The following is a 22,273-nucleotide window of genomic DNA, read 5'->3' on the forward strand; positions in this document are numbered from 1 at the left end:
CGATGAGGTGGCCAGATCTCTAGATAAGGGTAGGGCAGTTGAAGTAGTTCATAGGAATTGATCATAGCCTTTGACATGTTCGCACATGGGGGACTGAGAATGTGTGTGCGTGAGTTTGACGGAGTGGGTGTGGCTGGGGAATGGGGAGATGCAGTTGAGGAGATTGGGAATGTGAAATAGGATTTTCGTTGATACTGGCATTGTCTGGGTCATTGTCATAGAGGTATATATTCTTAGGTGACAGATAGAAATAGATAGATTGGTCAGATGGGCAGATGAGTGGTTGATGAAATGTAATCCTTCTGAAATGTTAGATGAAGCACTTTAAAAGAAACGCAGTCATCAGAAAAGGGTGTACTCAATGAATAGCCCGACATTAGGAATATCAGAGGATCCGAAAGGACTTGTGGTGCTGTTGACAGATCCCTGCAGGTGGAATGACAGGATACTGGGGTAGTTTAGAATGAGTACAGGACACTCGCCTTTTTCAGTCGATGCATTGATAATAAGGAGAAAGTGATGACTGCAGATGCTGGAGATCAGAGTCAAACAGTGTGGCACTGGGAGAGCACAGCAGATCAGATGGCATCCGAGGACTTGGAAAGTCGACTTTTCTGGCATAATACCTTCATCAGAAATGTGGGAGGATTATAAAAGGAGAGGGCATGTTGAAGCTGGACAGAACTTTGTTTAATCCACAGTTGGAGTATTGTGTGTAGTTCTGGAGACTGCACCATAGGAAGTGTGTGATTGCACTGGAAGAAGTGCAAAGGAGAGTCAACAGAATGGTGCTCAGTTTGCAACAATTTAGCTGTGCAGAAGGAGGGTGGATAAGTTCGGAGTGACTTATCTAGAGCAGGTGTATAACTTATAAGGGGCATGGACAGTGTGAATCCAAAGCAGCTTTTTCTCTCAGTCGAAGTGTCAGGAACAAGGTTGCATAATTCTATGTGAAAGGCAGTAGGTTCATAGTGGACATGAGGGAAATTCGTTTCTTCCAGAGGATGGTATTTACCTGAAATGCACTGTCTGGGAGGGTGCTTGAGATGGGAAAACATACACACTTTTAAAATTACTTGGATGAGCGTTTGAAATGTCATAACATACAAGTCTATAGCCCAAGCGGTGGAAAGTGGGATTAATGTAGTTTTAGATTCTTTTTTTTGGAATGAACACGACGGGTCGAAGGGTCACTTGTATTATGTATCATTCTCTCATTCTGGATTCTGAAGTCAAAGGTCTCAATCTTTTCTGTTTCGTTTTTGCATTTGTTTTGCGAACGATATCACTTAGTACACGTTCTAGCTGTTGTGGTTTCTATCAGCTTCAGGTTCTGATTGAGAGTGCTCATTCACAGATAGAATTTCCCAAATGTGTTGTAAATTGGTTTAAAAAGGAAAATCGGGATACAACAATATGCAGTACAACAGCTTTTAAAAAGGTCAACCGCGCGAACTATTGAATGACTTTAAAGCCTGATCAAAATGTATGCGGTCACTTAAAAGAACATCGAAAAATATTTTGGTATTGATGGGACGAACTATACATGATTTTGTACAAGCATTGAAGTTTGAAGAAGATTTACAATTAATATAAGTGATCTAACAGGATCAGATTTATCTAGTCTTTGGGGTATTTCAATTACAGGCTTAAATCTCAATTACATCACAAATTTAAAATAAACCTTCTGTCATAAGTTGTTTGTTAAAAATGTTGGATAAAAATTCAATGTTTCCCAGTGGAGCACCACATGATATAAAATAATATCTTTTGTTCTGTGTCAGCGCCAGATAATTCTCCAATTCACACGGACTGTTAGCAGCAGGACATCAAAGGCTATTTCACAAACAGCAAAATGTATGTTCCAAGGATAATGATCGAAAAACTATACTATACCATCATGGCCATTTTTGGTATTCCTGGTAAGTCTTGAAACAATTTAGTTTTAACAATCTCTGCATTAAATCATACTTACTTCCACTGTATGATTAATAGTTATTTCCTTTCCATTTAGCATGGCAAATACCGATGGCAGATGACAATGTCCCCACTTACTGATTTTAATGTGAATGGTTTATTGATGAGGAGGCTCCTCAGTAATCTGCAGCATTGTCTGTTTCTCTATACCGCGCAGAATGGGTTGGCACTGAGGCCACACTGATGGAATTTGATTGAGCACTGGCCCTGGCTGGTCGAGAGAGTGTTGAAGAAGACCAATCTCTCTGCGTGGTAGTTCAAACCCTACCATCAGTCAGATGGTTTTTGTCACGACCGACATCTTAGTAACCTCTGAGTAAGGTGTTTCGAATTCCTTGATGCAAAGGTATTTTGTTGGTGGATCTCTCTCAGATATCTTGTTCCAAATGGGAGAGCAGATACCAGGCGGGCAATGTTTGGAGTGTGTAGGTCATTGCGGAGTGATAAATGAGTGTCAGCACAGATGGCTTTGAACATCTTGTGTGTTTTCGTCAATCAGTGGGTGTGTGGGACCACAATATATGTGAGGACGGATTGCTGGGAGGGAGTTTGAGCACAGGGTACCAAATATGATGTGTATTTCTCGATTGTTTCTTTCCATAAAAACACATGTGAGTAGTGCCATTTGGAAAAAGATGGACAATACTGTCGGGAGGAATCGAATATGAAAAATAATGAGATCTTGAATCTTGTGGCAGCAGCAAAACAACAGTGGTGAAACAGGTTTGTCAAACAAGATATTTCCCGACTTTCCCTTTGTTGTGTTATATTTCGATATTCCCCAAACGATACTGGTATATATGAATGGTATATAAGGGCTTTTGATTGGGATTGTTACTCCGTATTTGGATCTGAATTTAAGTTTATATTTATGATTAGTTTTGTTCTCGTCGCTGTTATTTTTCCGGTTCTGACATTTTGGAGATGATCTTCCTGGATATAATTTCGACTAATTCACTGTGAAACCGTTGTGATATACGTTGGACTTTGTCAATTTTGAGACATTCCTGTTATTGTACGATAGAGGACTCAGAACCTTGGAGATTGTGTGGTACAACAGATTTTCCCTGATGGAAGAGAAGTCGGTTTGGGGTGACTGAAGTCCAATTTAAGATATTTCAGATTATCTTACTGCTCCAAGGTTCCAATAGGCTCAAGAACATCGGGCAAAATGGAGTAAAATTTAACCCTGCTGCGTGTGCCGATGTTCAGAATTGAAGGGATTGGTGACTTAGACAACCTACTAGGGTCACCAATTGATTTCTAATCCATCAGCAGCACACTGCTCAAATAATATGTACTGTTTTGTCGACCCTGCTTTGAATGACGCACTTTGCCACATGGTGTGGGGCATCAATAAGATTTTCATGCGCCGTGTCTGTCCAAGCAGTGATTTTGATTAACACTACACAGACAAATTTATGTAGGCGTATAAATGCCAACAATTATAATTGCTTTGCTACATCGATGCCATATCGATGTATTTCAAGATCTTGTTGGCCGATTTGAGCTAATCTACTTCTTAATAACGTCACATGTTCCTTGTTTTCTGAATGATCGGAAAGCAGAGGTGAGTGGGAATGACTACTCACCTGTGTTTACTTTGTGGGAATTTGTTTATGACTAAACCTATGCTAGGTGTGGATGACCATTCTGGGCATTGACCCCACGCAAGGCAGTTCAGCACGTAAAGATCCTTCTGCTTCGATGAAATGTTTCATATTTTTCGAATCACTGTTAAAAGTGAGGTGATTTATTGAAGATCACATGTAGATGCTGAACTATCCTAGAATGCTTTGAGGCAATTGAGGGTTGAGATTATCTGGATGGTGAGAGTGAAGTAAGAATACAGGGATCTGCTGTTTTGTCCAATTGTCAGGGTTGCCACATCAACACTGCTTGCTGGGATATATCTGGCACAGCGTTTGTTGCCTCACGGGAGTTGACCAGGCATTTTGATGCAATGATGGCCTGTCTTCTTCCATTCCAAAGTGGTTCACGTGAAGGAAAATGGAGACTTGTAAGTCAAATAAATTTTACTTCGTACCCAATAAGCCTCTGTAAGTTTCAGAGAACACAGATTACTATCATCATGCCAGAGGTTAGTACAACACAGCACACTGAGTGTTCTGGGGCAAAAACATTCTTCGATGGGCTCTTGAAGTATAATCTTGTCTTGAAGTTTGGTCTACCCTTCGCCAGAGCATCTTACACCCTGATATGGAGTGCTGTCTGAATGCTGATCCATCGACATGCATAATGGTTATATTTATCCCACCACTTAATGGGCACTGGACTGGGGCAGTACGTGTTCTTCATGTGTGATATTAATGTTTGCGGTTAATATTTCCAAATCATCTCTGTCGTGTAGCTTCTCAATTGAAATAAAGAAAATCTTTTGTCTGCAGCTTTCAGGCACTATATTATCCCGCGATTGACTGGAATGTTGTGTCCAATTGATCCAGATCTCCAGGAATGACTCTGTTTGAAGTGCTTACTGATTGTGTAATTGTACTGAACAAGGATCACGAACTTCAGTCCAGATCCCCTGGCTCCAATGGCCACATGGTCCGAGGAGGATATTCCATTGTCGAATTGCACTGAGAGTGGTGAAGAGCTCAAATAGAAACTTCTGACACAGCATTCTTGCGTTTCTGTGGAGACCTGTAAATGCAGCATTGTTGTAAGTGTGGAGCACTGAGAGGAGACTACCTGTGACTCCAATTTTAAGTTTTGCTAAGAGTATCTTTTACTGTCGATCTATATTGCATGTGGGTCAATAAATTGACACCCAGTTCCAGTGACAGAGTGATTCAGTGAGCTTCTTCAAATAGAATTTTACCGAAAGTGATTTCCTAACTAAAGAGGAACAAATGACCGGAGTGTGAAAGCGTAACTGGGAGCATCACTCAAAGGAAAATTATGCTGAGTGGGAATTAGTAAATGGAGCGGAATAATTTACCCCAGCGTTCTTAAGCATGCAGAAGTATCTCTGACTGCGAATTTAGCTGTTTGTGGGGAAAAGAATGATTTATAATATCTGACTGCAAAGGCAGTTATGACCATAAGAATATGAAACAGTGAGTGCTTAGTTTGGATGACCTTCCTCATTTCTGTACTGTCCAGTGATGAAGTTCTCAATGCAGTTTGTAAATTTAGAATAGTTTGCTACTAGGAAAATATTCGCAACTGGTTGATTATGTTTGATGCTATGTTTACAAAGTGAAATGTCCCATTGAAGATAAACAGATGCAATATTTTCCGAGAGCAATAACGGTCATTCAACAAAATGCCATTAAGACATATCATGTTGATTCAAACAATGTTTTTGATGCTAATTAATCTTCCAGTAAATTAGGACAAGTTTTGAAACAATGGCGACACTAATGTCTTATCTGAACATTAATAAGTATGTATATAGAGTTGGAAATGTTGTCACGACTTGCCATCTGTATCTGATTAGAAGAAGATTATCAGTTGTTTAAACTGCAATTCATAATCTGCCTACAGTTAATTGTTCAGAGATCGCTGCCCTGCACTTTGTGATGTGTGGCTTCATTCGGAGGAAGATCTCTCGATGAGAACTGTGCATCAATCAGTTTTAAGGCAACATATAAAAATAAAAATAGGAATAGCAATAGGAAAAAAAGTCTGTTTCAACAAATAACTAAAATTCCGTAATTACATCACAAAGCGCTGTGTATTCTCTAAGGTAAAAACAATGACTGCAGATGCTGAAAACCAAATACTGGATTAGTGGTGCTGGAAGAGATGAAGGGCTTTTGCCCGAAACGTCGAATTCGCTGCTCGTTGGATGCTGCCTGAAATGCTGTGCTCTTCCAGCACCACTAATCCAGCTGTGTATTCTCTACCCATCTGCCAGACTCCATGTCACTTCACAGCTTACAAATCCAATTTCCTAATTTATAAACATTTCCCTTCTTTTAGCGTCATAATGGCAAACATTCCGACTCTCTTGGGGTCGAACTCTGTCACTTGCTTGTTGCATTTTGACCTCTGACCTTCCCAATATTCTCATGTTAAATCTGTCGTACGCCACACTTGGGACTGTTTGCCTTTCATTTACAGTAGGATTGGCTGTCTGTTCATCAATGAATTGTGCCTATTTTTACAGTTAAATTTTAGTTCCTGAAAAAAGATTCAATTCTTTCACATACAAATCACAAATAGTGATTCACAACATGGCAGCCCTCAAAAATAAACTAAATGAGATTACATTCTGGTAATCTCATTCTCCCTGGTTTCATCCTGACCACAGGTGAAAATGGTTTCGGCTGTTGGAACGCAATCATCTCAACTGTCGAACATCGCTGCAGCAAATATTCAGGGTCATATACTAGGCACCAAAATGTGTATCTGCCTCAGCAATGCCTTTCCTTACACCATCATTTCCAAATAAAAGATATTTTCTTGTGATTGCATAATGGTTAGCACCATGTATGATGCATTATGTAAGGAAGAGGTCTGTGCCAATATACAGTAAGATAAAATTTCGTTTAATCTGATAAGTGACAAACGTTGGCTTCAAAACGAAATGCTAAATTTTGCAATCCTATATGTATGTAGGGTGTCTCCAATTCTTTGCTTAACTGATCCAAATTGTCTTTGTGGTGGATGTTGTGGTCATATGGGAAACCCCAGCCAGTCTGTTTATTCGATGAAGCATATGAAATCAACCACTGCCGACAGCAAAAAGAGAATACATTATCGTGTTTTCATGAGCAATCCGCTGATCATGTTCTTCCCCATGTCTTTTACAAGTGCAAATGATCCATTTAGAACGTGTTTTCTGTTATATGGTTCAGATCCTTTAAACTTTATATTACAGAGTACAACAATCATCTCTGTGTCATTATGTACAATCTGCATGAATAATGCTCAATCAGCAACTTGAAATCTCTTCTTGTCCTTTCTCTTACAGTTAGTCTCGTGGTGATTGTAATTTTAGCTCGGGGCAAATGTGGTCTTTCCACATGCAGCAATATCTATCTGGTGGCCATGGCAATGTCTGATCTACTGTTCATTGTCTTTTATGTCGTACTTATCCGATTTCAAACATTTTATTATCCACTTTGTTTCCTGAGCATCACTCCGGTTTGCAGTCTTATCAATGTCCTCCACCACCTGACCATTGACTGTTCTGTCTGGTTCACTGTTGCCTTTTCTTTCGATCGATTTGTCGCCATTTGTTTTCATCAGATGAAAGCTACATATTGCACAAAGAAAACTGCAATCAGGGTTCTCGCAATCATCTCTATTTTCTTCTCGTTAAAGAACATTCCTACGTACTTTCGACATAAACCTGGAACGATTATCAACAACATTCAATGGTACTGTCATGTCTGGTCCAGTTATTATTACGACCGTCGGTGGATAAGTTTCAGATATTTGGAACAATTTTTAACACCAATGTTCCCATTCATTTTTATTCTCTTTCTGAATGTTCTGACTGTCAGACACATCTTCCAGGCTATTAAGGTGCGTGAGGGATTGGGGAATCAGAGAAAAATAGAGAACGATCCAGAGGTAGAGAGCAGAAAGAAGTCTGTGATTTTACTCTTTGCCATATCAGCCAGCTTCATACTACTCTGGTTGGGCTGTATTTTATATTATTTTAATGTTGGTTATTCATTGGATTATGCTGTTCGTCGTTTGTTTCAACTAATTGTATTTATGCTGCGGAACTTAAGCTGCTGCACAAATGCGTTTATTTATGTGGTGACACAGAAAATGTTCAGAGACCAGATAATGTATGCTGCTAAATATCCAGTTATAAAAATAATTCAATTAATGAATAAATCCAAGTAATTGAGCAACAAGATTAGGTGCAGCAAATAATGGAACGAGGAGTCCACGTGAGGAAAGGACTGAAAGGATAAGAAGGAGTAGAAACACGACAATACTCCTTTTCTAATGGGCACGGAATGACTCCTGCTGTTTTCCTGCATCTGTTCTCTCCATCCAGCTGAGGCTATCCACAGTTCCGTGTTCATTTTTAAACGAAAAGCCTGCAAGAAAGTAAACAATCTGAACTAAAATAAAATTGCCAAACAGGCAATGAGTAACCACATGGAGCAGATGTGCGCTCAACATTTAGGGAGAAAAAACTTGCAGTGCAGCTGCATCACAGCTACAAATTTCCTGTATTACATCACCGGTATTAGCAGAGCATACCATAGACAAGTAACACACCAGATATTCCATACAAATCAACTTCTGAACACACAGCACTTTTATCGAGAATGTAAAGCTAATCAGATAAATAGGAAACACCTCAGTTGAAAATTTCACATCAAAACACTCACCCCCCTGGTTTGAACAAACATTTGGTTTCAAAAGGTGCCAATTTTTGAAAATCCTGGAAGTCCTTCCTTTCCAGCACTTTGTATTTAACTGCACAAAATGGAATCCAGCCGTTCAAGAAGGCAACTCCCCACCGCTTCCACCAGACCTGCTACGTATGGGGAACAAAAGCCAGCAGACAGCCAGAAATGCCAAAACCCCATGAATAAATTATAAAATAATTTCACTATTTGCTGCCAAGATTGCATGCCATGTGTCCATATCCTCAGTTATCAGAAAATTGAGAAACGATTCCATTGAAATATATAAGATCCTGAATGACAGAGGCTTGATAGGGGAGATGCTGAGAAATTATTCCCGCGGGTGTGGCAATCTTAAACACGTGGACGCAATCTCAAGATAAGGAAAAGCTTTTTTAGGAGTGACAGGAGGTAACGCCTTTTTCCTCAAATCATCTCGGAGTCTTTGGTATTTGATATCACTGAGGATTGTGGGTGCTCCCTCACTTAGTTCATTTCAGACTGAAATCGACAACTTCATGGTGTCTCAAAGCATCATGGAAAATGGGGAGGACGCTGAATTTGAAGTCTGAAATTAGCCACAATCATATTGACTGATGGAACAGATCGAATAAACACGTCTTCTCCTGCTCGTTTCCTGGGCTCTTGTTTTCCTTGCAGACCCAGTCAGCAATCCGTTTAGATTTGTTTCCATGAAATCTTTTGTCGTTTAAAGTTTGCAGCTTCCACCCTATCACACACCATTTCATTTCTTCTTCAGCACCACTCCTGGTCCAATTGCTAAAAAGAACTTTTCTAACTTCCGTTAGTTCTGCTGAAATACCCCATAAATCAAATATTATGCTCTCCCTTCCACATTTCCATCACGCAATTCCCCGCGCTCTTTGGATGCTGCCCCACCTTGTCAGTTTTCTCATCATGGCCCTTTGAGAGGCAATGGGTCCACCTTTCACTCTTTTTGTGACAGGATGCATTCTCCAGTTCAACTCCTTAATATTCTGTTCCTTCGGAGATCACATTGGTGCAATAAAGGAATATGAGAGACGTTGTTATCACACAATACATGGGATGGGACATGCCTTACAAGGGGGAAAGGCCAAAATAAGGAGTCAACGTCCTTGAGCGCTCCGTTTATGCAATCTCCTGGCAGAGACTTATTGAATCTGCAGTCTACAGGCAGATCTGTGAAATGTATGTACAAAAAAGAAGTAGAAAAACGGATAAATGCACCTTCAGCATGCATTGCAATCCCCGCCACGGACAACAGGCTATATAATATGAAAGGGCAAAAATAGTTGTGTGGAGGTTATTTGGAAATGGGTGCACCAGTACAATCGTTGTAGGTTGGCTTTTCACTTGCCTCACCCACACCACATAATTCTTCCTCTGAAGAAGTCCGAGGGAATCAGAAATGTCCAATCCCAACAGAAACCGGTTCATGGAATAGTAATATTAAACATAGGTGAGAGGTATTGGCCCGGTTCTGAGCTTCGTCCACCGGCAAATACCAACCACGTGACGTCTGGATGAAGAACGGCTCACCTTCCGACTCGGGATCCGCCTACCCGACAGTATCAACGTGGACTTCTCAGGTTTCCTACTCTCCCTCCCCTCACTGAATTCCAGGTCCAACCCTTCGAACTCAGTCACTAATCCATCTTCCTTCCAACATATCCACTCCAACCTTTGCTCCGACCTATCGACATCACCTCCAGCTCCATCTTCCTATTTCCTTCTAAGATACTTTACCATAGCTCCACAACGCCCTCCCATTTACCTTTAAGCTCCGTTCTCCATCCTCACATTCCAACTGAAGCGCTTCTGCCCGAAACGTCGAATGTGTTGCTACTCAGATGCTACTTCACCTGCAGTGCTTTTACAGCTTCACACTTTTTGACAAAGGTGAGATGTCAAATGATAACGTAAAGCATTCAAACGCCAGAACATTTCTCGTTCGATTGAAACAAATGTAACACATGTTAACCAATGCCGTGGTGCACAAAGCATTTGATGCCACAGGGGCCACTAAATGTGGGGAATGCCATAATATCACTCGACACCAGAAGGATGACGCTGTCACAAGGGTCAATGCTATGCCGTTCCTCGTCAATTTTTATTGAACCTACAGGGTATGAATGAGAACATGCAGAGGGTTAGACAAATCATGAAAGAAGTAACAGTTTAAAGTGAGGAAACTCTCAAAAACCAGGCAGGGCTAGTTCAGAAAGTTGTGGAGATACAGTTCGAGGGGCTGTTGGCAAAGGAGGAACTTGCGAAAACTATCAATCATTTAATCGATAGGGAATAAGAGTGTACTAAGATATACACCATCCCATCACACACCTCAATTTCTGCTTCAGCCCCCAACATTAGTATTGATCAATCTCGAAAGATGCTCATCAAACAACGTCAGCGAAAATTGCTCATGGTATCTGACATGTGTCATGACGATTTCATGAATTATGAAGCGATCATATAAAACAGTATTCTAGGTAAAAACAATGACTGCAGATGCTGGAAACCAGATTCTGGATTAGTGGTGCTGGAAGCAGTTCCGGCAGCATCCGAGGAGCTGTAAAATCAACGTTTTGGGCAAAGGACCTTCATCAAGAATACAGGCAGAGTGCCTGAAGGGTGGAGAGATAAAAGAGAGGAGGGTGGCGTTGGGGAGAAAGTAGCATAGATTACAATAGGTGAATGGGGAGGGGAAGAAGGTCGGGGAGGAGGGTGGACTGGATAGTTGGAAAAGAAGATTTGCAGGTAGGACAAGTCATGGGGACAGTGATGAGCTGGACGTTTGGAACTGGGGTGAGGTGGGGAAGGGGAAATGAAGAAACTGTTGATGTCCATATTGATGCTCTGGGGATGAATTGTTCCGGTTCTGCAGGGATCAGTTATGGAACCTCTGCTCTTTATGAGTTTTCTAAATGGGTTGGACGAGGAAGTGGAAGCGTAAGGTTCGTAAGTTATCAGATGACCCGAGTGGTGGTGAAATTGTGGATAGTGTGGAGAGTTGTTTTCGGTAGCCACGAAACATTAACAGGATTCAGAACTGAGAAAATAACTGGCAGATGGAGTGAAATCTGGAATAATATGAATTCATTCACATTTGACGATAAAATGTGAACGCAGAATACAGGATTGGTAGGATGTCTCTTGGCAGTGAGGAGGAAAACAGTGCTCTTGGGATCCATGTCCACAGATCCCTAAAGGTTGCCACCAAATTTGGTGGGGCTGTTAAGAAGACGTTTCGTTTGTTGACTTTTATTAGGAGGGGTATTGTGTTTTCGAAACGCGAGGTTATGCTGCATCTCTATAGAGTCCAGGTTAGATCGCACTTGGAATTCTGTGTTCAGTTCTGGTCAGCTTCTTATCAGAAAGATGTGGAAGCTTCAGAGTGGGCGGAAATGAGATTTGCCAGGATGCTGCCTGGACTGGAGGGAGTGTTTTACCAAGAAACGTTGATAGAGTTAGGTCTTTTTTCATTGGAGCGAAGAAAGATGAGAACTGACTTGATCGAGGTGTACAAGATGTTGAGTAGCATAGATAGAGTGGATGACCAGAGGTTTTTTTTTCCCATGATGGAAATGTGTATCACGAGGAGGCACAATTTTAAGGTAATTGGAGGAGGCTTCAGTGGAGATGTCAGAGGTAGATTCTTTTCTCAGGGTGGTGACTGCGTTAGATGCACTGCCAGCAGTGGTAGTAGAGTCAGATACATCAGTGCTAGTTTATCAACTCTTGGATCATCACGTGGAATGAAGTACAATGAATGTTATGTAAGTTAGTTTGATCTTAGAGTAGGTTAGAAGGCCAGCACGTCATTGAGGGCCGAATGGCTTATATTTTACAACACGGTTATATGTTGTGTCACTTACTGATCACATTGCAATATCGTTCCTGGGAATTGGAGATCGATTACAGCAGAGACAGACGTCACTTGGTTTGGGTGAGTGAAACAAAATGGATGTGTTGCGAAAGCCAGCATTGAAACTGGTTAGATCCTCAAACTAACAATGTCTAAACGGAACTATTTCAGTCAGGTACATGGGCACTAAGCTTATAATTCATTTGCCCAACCATCACAAGCTGACCTTCCTTCGGACATCATCGTCCTTCAAACTAAATATGTCAAGATCATCAGGCATGTCTATCGTTCAATAACTCCTGCTGCCTCTCCTGGGTTATTGAATCAATTTTGGAATAAAAAAAACAAAAGAACTGATGATGTTGTAAATCAGAAAGAGGAACATATGTTGCGAGGAACGAACAGTAGGTCTGTCAACATCATAAATCTTCAGGTCTGAAGAACAATTACTGGAGACAAAATGTTCACTCTGCTTTTTTCCGAACATATGCTGGCAGAGATGTTGAGTTTCACCAAGAATTTCTGCGCAGTCGATCAGATCTCTGGTATCCGAAGTTCTTTGTTTAAGGAGACCTGATGTTGAACAATTCAAGTGGATATGGCATCAGGTGATAGTCTATTTCACCCCTTTAGGCAGATGTGAAGAGTCATAGGATCTTAAAATCCCAAAAATGTGGAAATGGGACTTTCATTCCATCAAGTCCACACCGACTCTCTGAACTGTATTCTGCCCAGTCTCAACTCTCTTATCTCGTAACGTTATATTTTCCAACGGTAAATCATCAACCCTGCACATCCCTCAACATTATGGGCAAAGTAGCCTGGCCAATCCACACAACCTGCACATCTTTGGACTTAAAGAGGAAACCGGAGCAGCCGGAGGTAACTCACATGGACATCATAGAAAATGTGCAAACTCCATACAAATAAATCAGTCTTAAATCAGAAACTGGGTATCTGGGTAATTGGAAGGGTTTCGAGATGGAGAACAAAAGTTTCGACCACCGTGTGAATCATACGCTGAACAGCCTAATTTTAGTGCTGTAAAACTTCTAAACTATGATGACAGAATAAAACAGGATCTTGACCAGATGGGCCAAGGAGCAGAGAAGTGTCAGATGGAGTTTAATTCAGATAAATGTGAGGTGCTGCATTTAGGAAAGCAAGTCTGAACAGGACTTATCCACTTTAGGATAAGTTCCTAGAGAGTGGAGCAGAACAAAGATACCTTGGAGTGCAGGTTCATAGCTCCTTGATAATATCGTCGCTGCTGGATAGGATAGTGAAGAAGGTGTTGGTATACTTTCTTCTATTGGTCAGAGTATTGCAGACAGGAGTTGGGAGGTCATGTTGCAGCTGTACAGGACATTGGTGAGGTCAAAGTTGGAATATTGCATGCAATTCTGGTCTCCTTTCTAACGGAATTATGTTGTGAAACTCGACCAGATATCACACCCCAATCTAGTCCCACCTTCTAGCACCTGGCTCATATTCCTCTAAACCTTTCCTATTCATACACCCAGCAAATTCCTCTTAAAATTTGCAATTGTACCAGCTTCCGACACTTCCTCGGGCAGCTGATTCCAATGACATACCATCCACTCTCTGTGTGAAAAAACTGCTCTTATGTCTCTTCTATATCTTTCCCCTCTCACCCTAAACCTATGCCCTCTCGTCCTGGACTCCCTGACCACAGGGAAAATATTTGCTCCATTTACACTATTCATGCCCCTCTTAATTTTGTAAGCATCTATAAGGACGCCCCTCAGCATCCGACGCTCGAGTGAAAAGAGCCCCAGCCTGTTCAGCATCTCCTTAAAGCTCAAATCCTCCAACACTGGCAACATCCTTGGAAATCGTTTCTGAACCCTTTCAGGTTTTCCATGCTGTATTTAACTATGACATTATGACTCTATGACTCCGTATATTCATTTTCATTGCAGTTTCCCTTTCATTTTGATTCTGTTTATGATTAACCTCATTCTGAATGTAATACTGTCACAGGGTCATCGAGATGGGCAGCATGGAAACAAACCATTCGGTCCAACACGTCCATGCCGACCAGATATCCCAACCCAATCTTGTCCCACCTGCCAGCACCCGGCCCAATTCCCTTCAAACACTTCCTATTCACATACCCATCAAAATGCCTCTTAAATGTTGCAATTACGACCATAAGACATAGGAGCAGAAGTAAGGCTATTCAGCTCATCGAGTCCATTCCGCCATTCAATCATGGCTGATGGGCATTTCAACTCCACTTTCCTGCATTCTCCCCGTAGCCCTAAATTCCTTGTGACATCAAGAATTTATCAATTTCTGCCTTGAAGATATTTAGCGTCCCAGCCTCCACTGCACTTGCAGCAATGAATTCCACAGGCCTACGACTCTCTGGCTGAAGAAATTTCTTCGCATTTCAGTTCTGAATTTACCCCCTCGCATTCTAAGGCAGTGTCTACGAGTCCTAGTCTTCTCGCCTAACGGAAGCAATTTCCTAGCGTCCACCCTGTCCAAGCCATGTATTATCTTGTAAGTTTCTATTAGATTCCCCTTAATCTTCTAAACTCCAATGAACGCAGTCCCAGGATCCTCAGCCGTTCCTCATATGTTAGACCTACCATTCCAGGGATCATCCGTGTGAATCTCCGCTGGACACACTCCAGTGCCAGTGTGTCCTTCGTGAGGTGTGGGGACCAAAACTGGACACAGTTCTCCAAATGGGGCCTAACCAGAACTTTATAATGTCTCAGTAGTACAACGGTGCTTTTATATTCCAACCCTCTTGAGATAATTGACAACATTGCATTTACTTTTTTAATCACTGACTCAACCTGCATGTTTACATTTAGAGAATCCTCGACTAGCACTCACAGATCCCTTTGTACTTTGGCTTTATGAATTTTCTCACCGTTTAGAAAGTAGTTCATACTTGTGTTCTTTTTTCCAAAGTGCAAGACCTCGCATTTGCTTACATTGAATTCCATCAGCCATTTCTTGGACCACTCTTCCAAACTGTCTAGATACTCTGCAGCCTCCCCACTTCCTCAGTACAACCTGCCTGCCCACCAAACTTTGTATCATCGGCAAACTTCGCGAGAATGCCCCCGGTCCCTTCATCCAGATCACTGATATACAATGTGAACAGTTTCGGCCCCAACACTGAACCCTGAGGGACACCGCTTGTCACCGGCTGCCATTCCGAAAAAGAACATTTTATCCGAACTCTCTGCCTTCTCTCAGACAGCCAATCCTCAATCCATATCAGTAGCTCACCTCGAACACCATGGCTTCTCACCTTGCTGAGCGGCCTCCCGTGTAGCACCTAATCAATGGCCTTTTGGAAGTCTCGGTTGACCACATCTACTGGGTTTCCCGGTCTAACCTACTTGTCACCTCTTCAAAGAACTCCAACAGGTTTGTCAGGCACGACCTCCCCTTACTAAATCCATGTTGACTTGTTCTCATCCGACCCTGCTCTTCCAAGAATTTAGAAAACTTATCCTTAATTATGGATTATATTATTTGAACAACAACCGAGATTAGGCTAATTGGCCTATAATTTTCCATCTTTTGCTTTGATAATTTGTTTCACAAGGGGGTTACGACAGCGATCTTCCAACTATCCGGGACATTCCCTGACTCCAGTGACTTTTGAAAGATTTCAACAAATGCCGCCGCTATTTCCTCAGCTACCTCGCTCAGAACTCTAGGATGTAGCCCATCTGGGCCAGGAGGTTTATCAATTTTAAGACCTTTTAGCTTTTCTAGCACTTTCCCTTTTGTAATGGCAACCCATACTCAACTCAGCCCCCGACTCCCTTTAATTGTTGGGATATTACTCATGTCTTCCACTGTGAAGGCTGATGCAACGTACTTATTAAGTTCTCCTGCTATTTCCTTATCTCCCATCACTAGGCTTCCAGCATCAGTTTGAAATGGCCAAATGTCTACTCTTGCCTGTTGTTTGTTTCTTATGTATTGAAAGAAACTTTTACTATCAATTCTAATATTACTGGCTAGCCTACCTTCATAATTGATCCTCTCCTTCCTTATTTTTCTCTTTGTTATCCTCTGGGTTTTTTTTTTGTAGCCTTCCCAATCTTCTGATTTCCCAGTGCTCTTGGCCACTTTATAGGATCTCTCTTTTCCTTTGATACATTTCCTAACTTTCTTTGTCAGCCATGGCTGTCTAATCCCTCCTCAGATAATCCTTCTCTTCTTGGGGATGAACCTCTGTGATGCCTACCACATCATAATAATTCACGATGATCTGTGCCATTCGTTCATCTGCTTTGTTATGAATGAACATTCAGGTAAAGTGCCTTAATGCTGCCTTTCTTATCATTAGAGATATTGGAAGTCATAAGATGTCCTAAGTTATCCTTCCTTTTTGCTGCATTCCCAGTCTATCTCAAGTTTAAATCTGCCTGCACATATGGTATCCTGCCGCTTATCTTTCCATTTTACTACACTCTCCCTGTTGCTTTCACTTTTCCTTCCCCCCCAACTCAGAAGTTTAAAGTCCTACTGACCACCCCATTTATCCTCTTCACTAGAAAATTGGTACCTGATCGGTTCAGGTGGAGACCGTCCCAACGGTACAGATCTCCCCGGTTGCAAAACTGATGTCAATGCCCCATGAAGTGGAATCTCTCTTTCCCATACCAATCTCTTCGCTACGTGTTTACTTCCCTAATTTTCTCATCCCTATGCCATCTATCACGTGGCTCAGGCAGTAATCCAGAGATTATGACCCTTGAGGACCTGGACTTCAAATTCCTTCCTCGTGCTCGATAATCCCCAAACAGGTCCTCCACCCTCGCTTTGCCTATGTTGTTAGTCCCAACGTGGACCACAACAACTGGATCCTCCCTTTCCCGCTCCAATATCCTTTCAAGCCAGTCAGCAATGTCCCGAAACTTTGCACCGTGTAGGCAACACCCCATGCGAGACTCCCGATCCAGCTTGCAAATAATACTATCTGTCCCCCTAATTGTAGAATCCCCTATAACAATTCCTTGTCTTTTTGCTCCCCTCTCTTGAATGGCCTTCTGCACCATTGTGCCGTGGTCAGCTGGCTCATCCAGTCCAGAGCACTTTTCCTCATCCGGACAGGGAGTAAGAATCTCATACCTGTTGGACAAGGTCAAGGGCTGAGGCTCCTGCACTCCTGAAATCACGTTCCCCGTACCTGCTTCACTTACAGTCACATTCTGATGTCTCTGATCTCGAACTGAATGTGAATTACTTAATCTCACAGGCGTGACTGCCTCCTGAAACAAAGCGTCCAGGTGACTCTCCCTCTCCCGGATGTACCGCAGTGTTTGAAGCTCAGATTCCAGATCATCAACTCTGATCCGGAATTCTTCCAGCAACCAACACTTGCTGCAGATGTGGTCACTGCTGTTCACAATGGGATCAGCCAGCTCCCACATCCAGCCTCCACCACATCCACTGCCAGCTCATTCCATACTGAAAATGTGTTGCTGGAAAAGCGCAGCAGTTCAGGCAGCATCCAAGTAGCAGGGGAATTGACATTTCGGGCATGAGCCCTTCTTCAATGCTCAGTCGCGAAACGTCAATTCTCCTGCTCATTGGATGCTGCCTGACCTGCTGAGGTTTTCCAGCAACACATTTTTAACTCTGATCTCAAGCATCTGCAGTCCTCACTTTCTCCCAGCTCATTCCATACATGTACCACCCTGTGCGTGAAAACGTTCTCCTGAGGTCTCTTTTATATCTTTCCCCTCTCACCTTAAAACTATGCACTCTAGTTCTGGACTCCCCGACACCATGGAAAAGAATTTACCTATTGACCATATCCATGAACCTCATAATTATGAAAACGACTGTAAGGTCACCCCACAGCCACCAACGCTGTAGGGAAAACAGATACAATCTGTTCAGCCTTTCCCGGTAGCTCAGATCCTCCAAACCTCGCAACATCCTTGTAAATCTTTTCTAAATCCTTTCAATATTCACAACATCTTTCCAATAGGAAGGACACCAGAATTGCCCGCAATATTCCAACAGTGGCCTAACCAATGCCCTGTACAACCACAACATGACCTCCCAACTCCTGCACTCAATACTCTGACCAATAAAGGAAAGCATACCAAACGCCTTCTTCACTATCCTATCTACCTGTGACTCCACTTTGAAGGAACTACGAACATGCACTCCAAGGTCTCTTCGTTCTGCAACACTCCCTAGGACCTTACCGTTAAGTATATAAGTCCTGCTAAGATTTGCGTTCCCGAATTGGAGAACCTCGCATTTGTTTGAACTAAACTCCATCTGTCACTTCTCAGCCGATTGGCCCATCTGGTCCAGATCCTGTAGTAATCTGAAGTAAGATTACAGAAGAATGGAAGAAAATTTGGACGGTAATGATGTCTGAGCAATTGGAATGGGGCTGTTACTGCAGTAAAAATGAGATCATTAGCAAAAGGTTGGAGACTGCAAAGACTTAATAACAAATAGTCTCATGGAACTATATCGCAATGATTGTTCTTGCGTTCATAATAGTCATGAAAGCTCAGGAAACTGGAGCAGGTGGAGACTGTGCATCCTGTTCAAACCATTTAGGCTACACTGGCAGTATATCCAATCATTGCTGGATTTATTTTTTGAATTCAGTTTCCTGTCCACTCCACATGTCCGCTGATTCTCTGTGAAACCGCCAATCTGTCTATTCCAATCCGAAATGTACTCAATCAGGAAACACGCATTGTCCTCAGTGATAGAGAATATGAAAGAATCAGTGTTGACGCCTCATCTCAGTCAGAAATAATCTGTCTCTTTTGCCGACGTTGTATCAGTGAAACCGAAGGAACTGAACCTGGTGTAAATAAGAGACAAAACCATAAGTTGGTGGAAAAGGTCAACATATCTGACAGCATCTCTGATGACAAATGAAAGGTAATGTTTCGTGTCCGGTGACCTTTCAATTACCAGACCTGAAACGTTAACTCTGATTTGTCATGACAGAAGCTGCATGATCTGCTGAGTTTTTCCAACAGCTCCGTGGATTGTGCCCTTGTATTTCAGATTCCAAAATTCACAGGAATACGTTCTTAGCAGAGCCCGTTTCAATTTCTGCCTCTTCACAATCTGAGACATTCCAAGGAAATTGATTTTCAATTTTCTAGAATATATTCAGAAACTCAGCAACCGAGATATTTTTCTGAGCAAGGGGAGCGAGTTGCTTGATGTTGAATTGGCAACAGGTGGTGTTCCTGTCTATATGCTGTGCCTTGCGTTCTGGACTATCGATCCATAGATCTGGAAGCTGTTCTCAAAGGAACCTTGGCGAATTTCTGCAGTACGTTTTGATCAACGCACAGCTGCTACAGACTGTCGTTGGTGGAGACAGGGGATGTTTCTGGCTGTGGTGCAGAACACTAGTGCTCTCCATCATCATCAATCCATTAGAAAAAAGGACATCCACTGTTTACACGGATCTGCTGTAAGACCTGATTAATTGTAAAAATGACCATGGAATGTTAAAGACGTTCACCTCTTTCCCTGACACTTGGGGCATCACGCGACTGTTCGAGCTACTTATCTGCATTTCAACTGTAAAAGTTGTGAATGAGATGATTGACATATGGTGTAATAGATGGTAAAATCAAGGATCAATCGGTTATTGCTACCTATCCTATGTATTTCTGTGGGTCTGCACGTAGCTGTGAGTATTCATGTGTGTTCTCGTTATGTGTCTGTGTCTCGGTGTTTCTTTCTATCCGACTGTCCGTGTCTGTGTCAGTATGTGTGCATGTTAGTAGGTTTCAGTGTGCATATTAGTATGTGTCCCTTTATTTGTGAGTATGTGTGTCTGTATCGCTGCAATAGGCTCTCTGTTGTTCTGATGGGTGCATCAACTGAAATGTCAGTCGACCCATTCTTCGGGTGTTTCAAGTGTTATGGACTTGGGGAGACAACTCAAAGCATTCTCGAGAAGGCAGACCGTGACCAAACTTTGCAACTTGTTTTGATAATTCCACAGTGAAAATTACCAGGCGCAAGATAACTAGGTTGTCCACTCTATTTTAAAATAGAAAAAATTACACAAAAGTACACAATGTAACACAAAGGACAGAATAAATAACCCCTACAGAACTCAATGCATCCAACTCGACCTAATTATACTCTTCCCAATACGCACAAGAGTCCAAATAAGCAAACTCCCATAAAACCCTAGTATAAATGGGACTCCTAATTACAGGATGAAGTTGAAGGGCAGAAAAGAGAGAGTGTTTCCATGCATCTCCCTGTTGAACTTCCCAATTCAAACTGAACTAAACCTGCTCAGCTCAGCTAGTTCGAGAGCTGACAATTCCCCTCTACTTAAACAGGTCTCTGCTCAAGCATGACGACGTTGACATGAAATCTCATCCGTTTATATAGAAATGAAAGGTCTCAAAAATCCTTTTTATTTCATTTATAAAACAGGATGACCGAAGGCTGAAAAATGTGTTGCTGGAAAAGAGCAGCCAGTAAGACAGCATCCAAGGAGCAGTAGAATCGAAGTTTCGGGCATGAACACAAAGGAGCAGATGCAGTGGAGGCGAAGGAATATCTCCCAGGAGGAACAATTCCAATACCGTACAACCCAGATGGCCTCCATTTTCAGAGACCGCAATTTGCCCTCAGACGTGGTTGATGATGCTCCGCACCACATCACCTCCACTTCCCGCACCTCTACCCTTGAACCTCACCCCTCCAATCGCCAACAAAACCGAAACCCACTGGTCCTCACCTACCACCCAACAACCTCCAGATACATGGTATCATCCTTCATCATTTCCGCCAACCTCCAAACAGACCCCAGCACCAATGATATATTTCCGTCCCCTCCCCTATCAGCGTTCCAGAAAGACCACTCCATCCACGACTCCCTCGTCAGGTCCACACCGCCCACCAATCCAACGTCCACTCCCGGCACCCTCCCCTGCAAACGCAAGAAATGCAAAACTTGCGCCAACACCTCCCCCTCCCTTCCCTCCAAGGGCCGAAGGGATCCCTCCATATCCATCACAAATTCACCAGCACCTCCACACACATCATTTACTGCATCCGCTGCACCCGATGTGGCCTCCTATACATTGGAGATACAGGCTGCATCCTTGTGGAACGTTTCAGAGAACAACTCTGGGACACCGGCACCAAGCACCCCAACTGCCCAGTGGCTGAACACTTTAATTCCCCTCCCACTCCGCCAAGGATATGCAGGTCCTTGGCATCCTCCATTGCCAGACCATGGCAATACGACTCTTGGAGGAAGAGCGCCTCATCTTCTGCCTAAGAACCTTCCAACAACAAGGGATGAATGCAGATTTCTCCATCTCCCTCATTTCCCCTCTCCCCACCTTATCTCAGTCCCAACCCTCAGACTCAGCAACGCCTTCTTGACCTGCAATCCTCTTCCCGACCTCTCCGCCCCACCCCCGCTCCAGCCTATCACCCTCACCTTAACCTCTTTCCACCTATCGCATTCCCAACGCCCCTCCGCCAAGACCCTCCTCCCCACCTTTTATCTTAGCCTGTTTGGCACACTCTCCTTATTACTGAAAAAGGAATTATGCCCGAAACATCGATTCTCCTGCTCCTTGGATGCTGCCTGACTGGCTGCGCTTTTCCAGCAACACATTTTTTTATCTCTGATGTCCAGCATCTGCAGTCTTCACTTTCTCCTGACCGAAATCTACCCGGTTTATTGCCCTTCTGTCAAGAAAAATCAAGGACAGAGTGTCTCTAAGTCAGGAACCGCTTTTTTGAGGAAAAAGGGACTAGCTTTGTGTCTCCAACCCCTTTAAAAAATTGAACTACCAATGACAAAAGATGACTTCCTTTTAAAACCTTCAAAACCCATTTCGTAGTCTAAACACACACATACATTGCACTAACTATAAACATGCAAACATGCACATCCACATTGAAAGTCAAGGCATGGCACACCCACTCCATGTCTCATTTGCATTTTGATAACGCATCAGCAATGACATTTCTGCGACTTGTCACATACACAATTGTGAAATTGAATGGTTGCAACAACAACAAATTCATCTGAAATGTCTGGAAT

The sequence above is a fragment of the Chiloscyllium punctatum genome, chromosome 35 (assembly GCF_047496795.1).
Source record: "Chiloscyllium punctatum isolate Juve2018m chromosome 35, sChiPun1.3, whole genome shotgun sequence".
Classification (NCBI taxonomy): domain Eukaryota; kingdom Metazoa; phylum Chordata; class Chondrichthyes; order Orectolobiformes; family Hemiscylliidae; genus Chiloscyllium; species Chiloscyllium punctatum.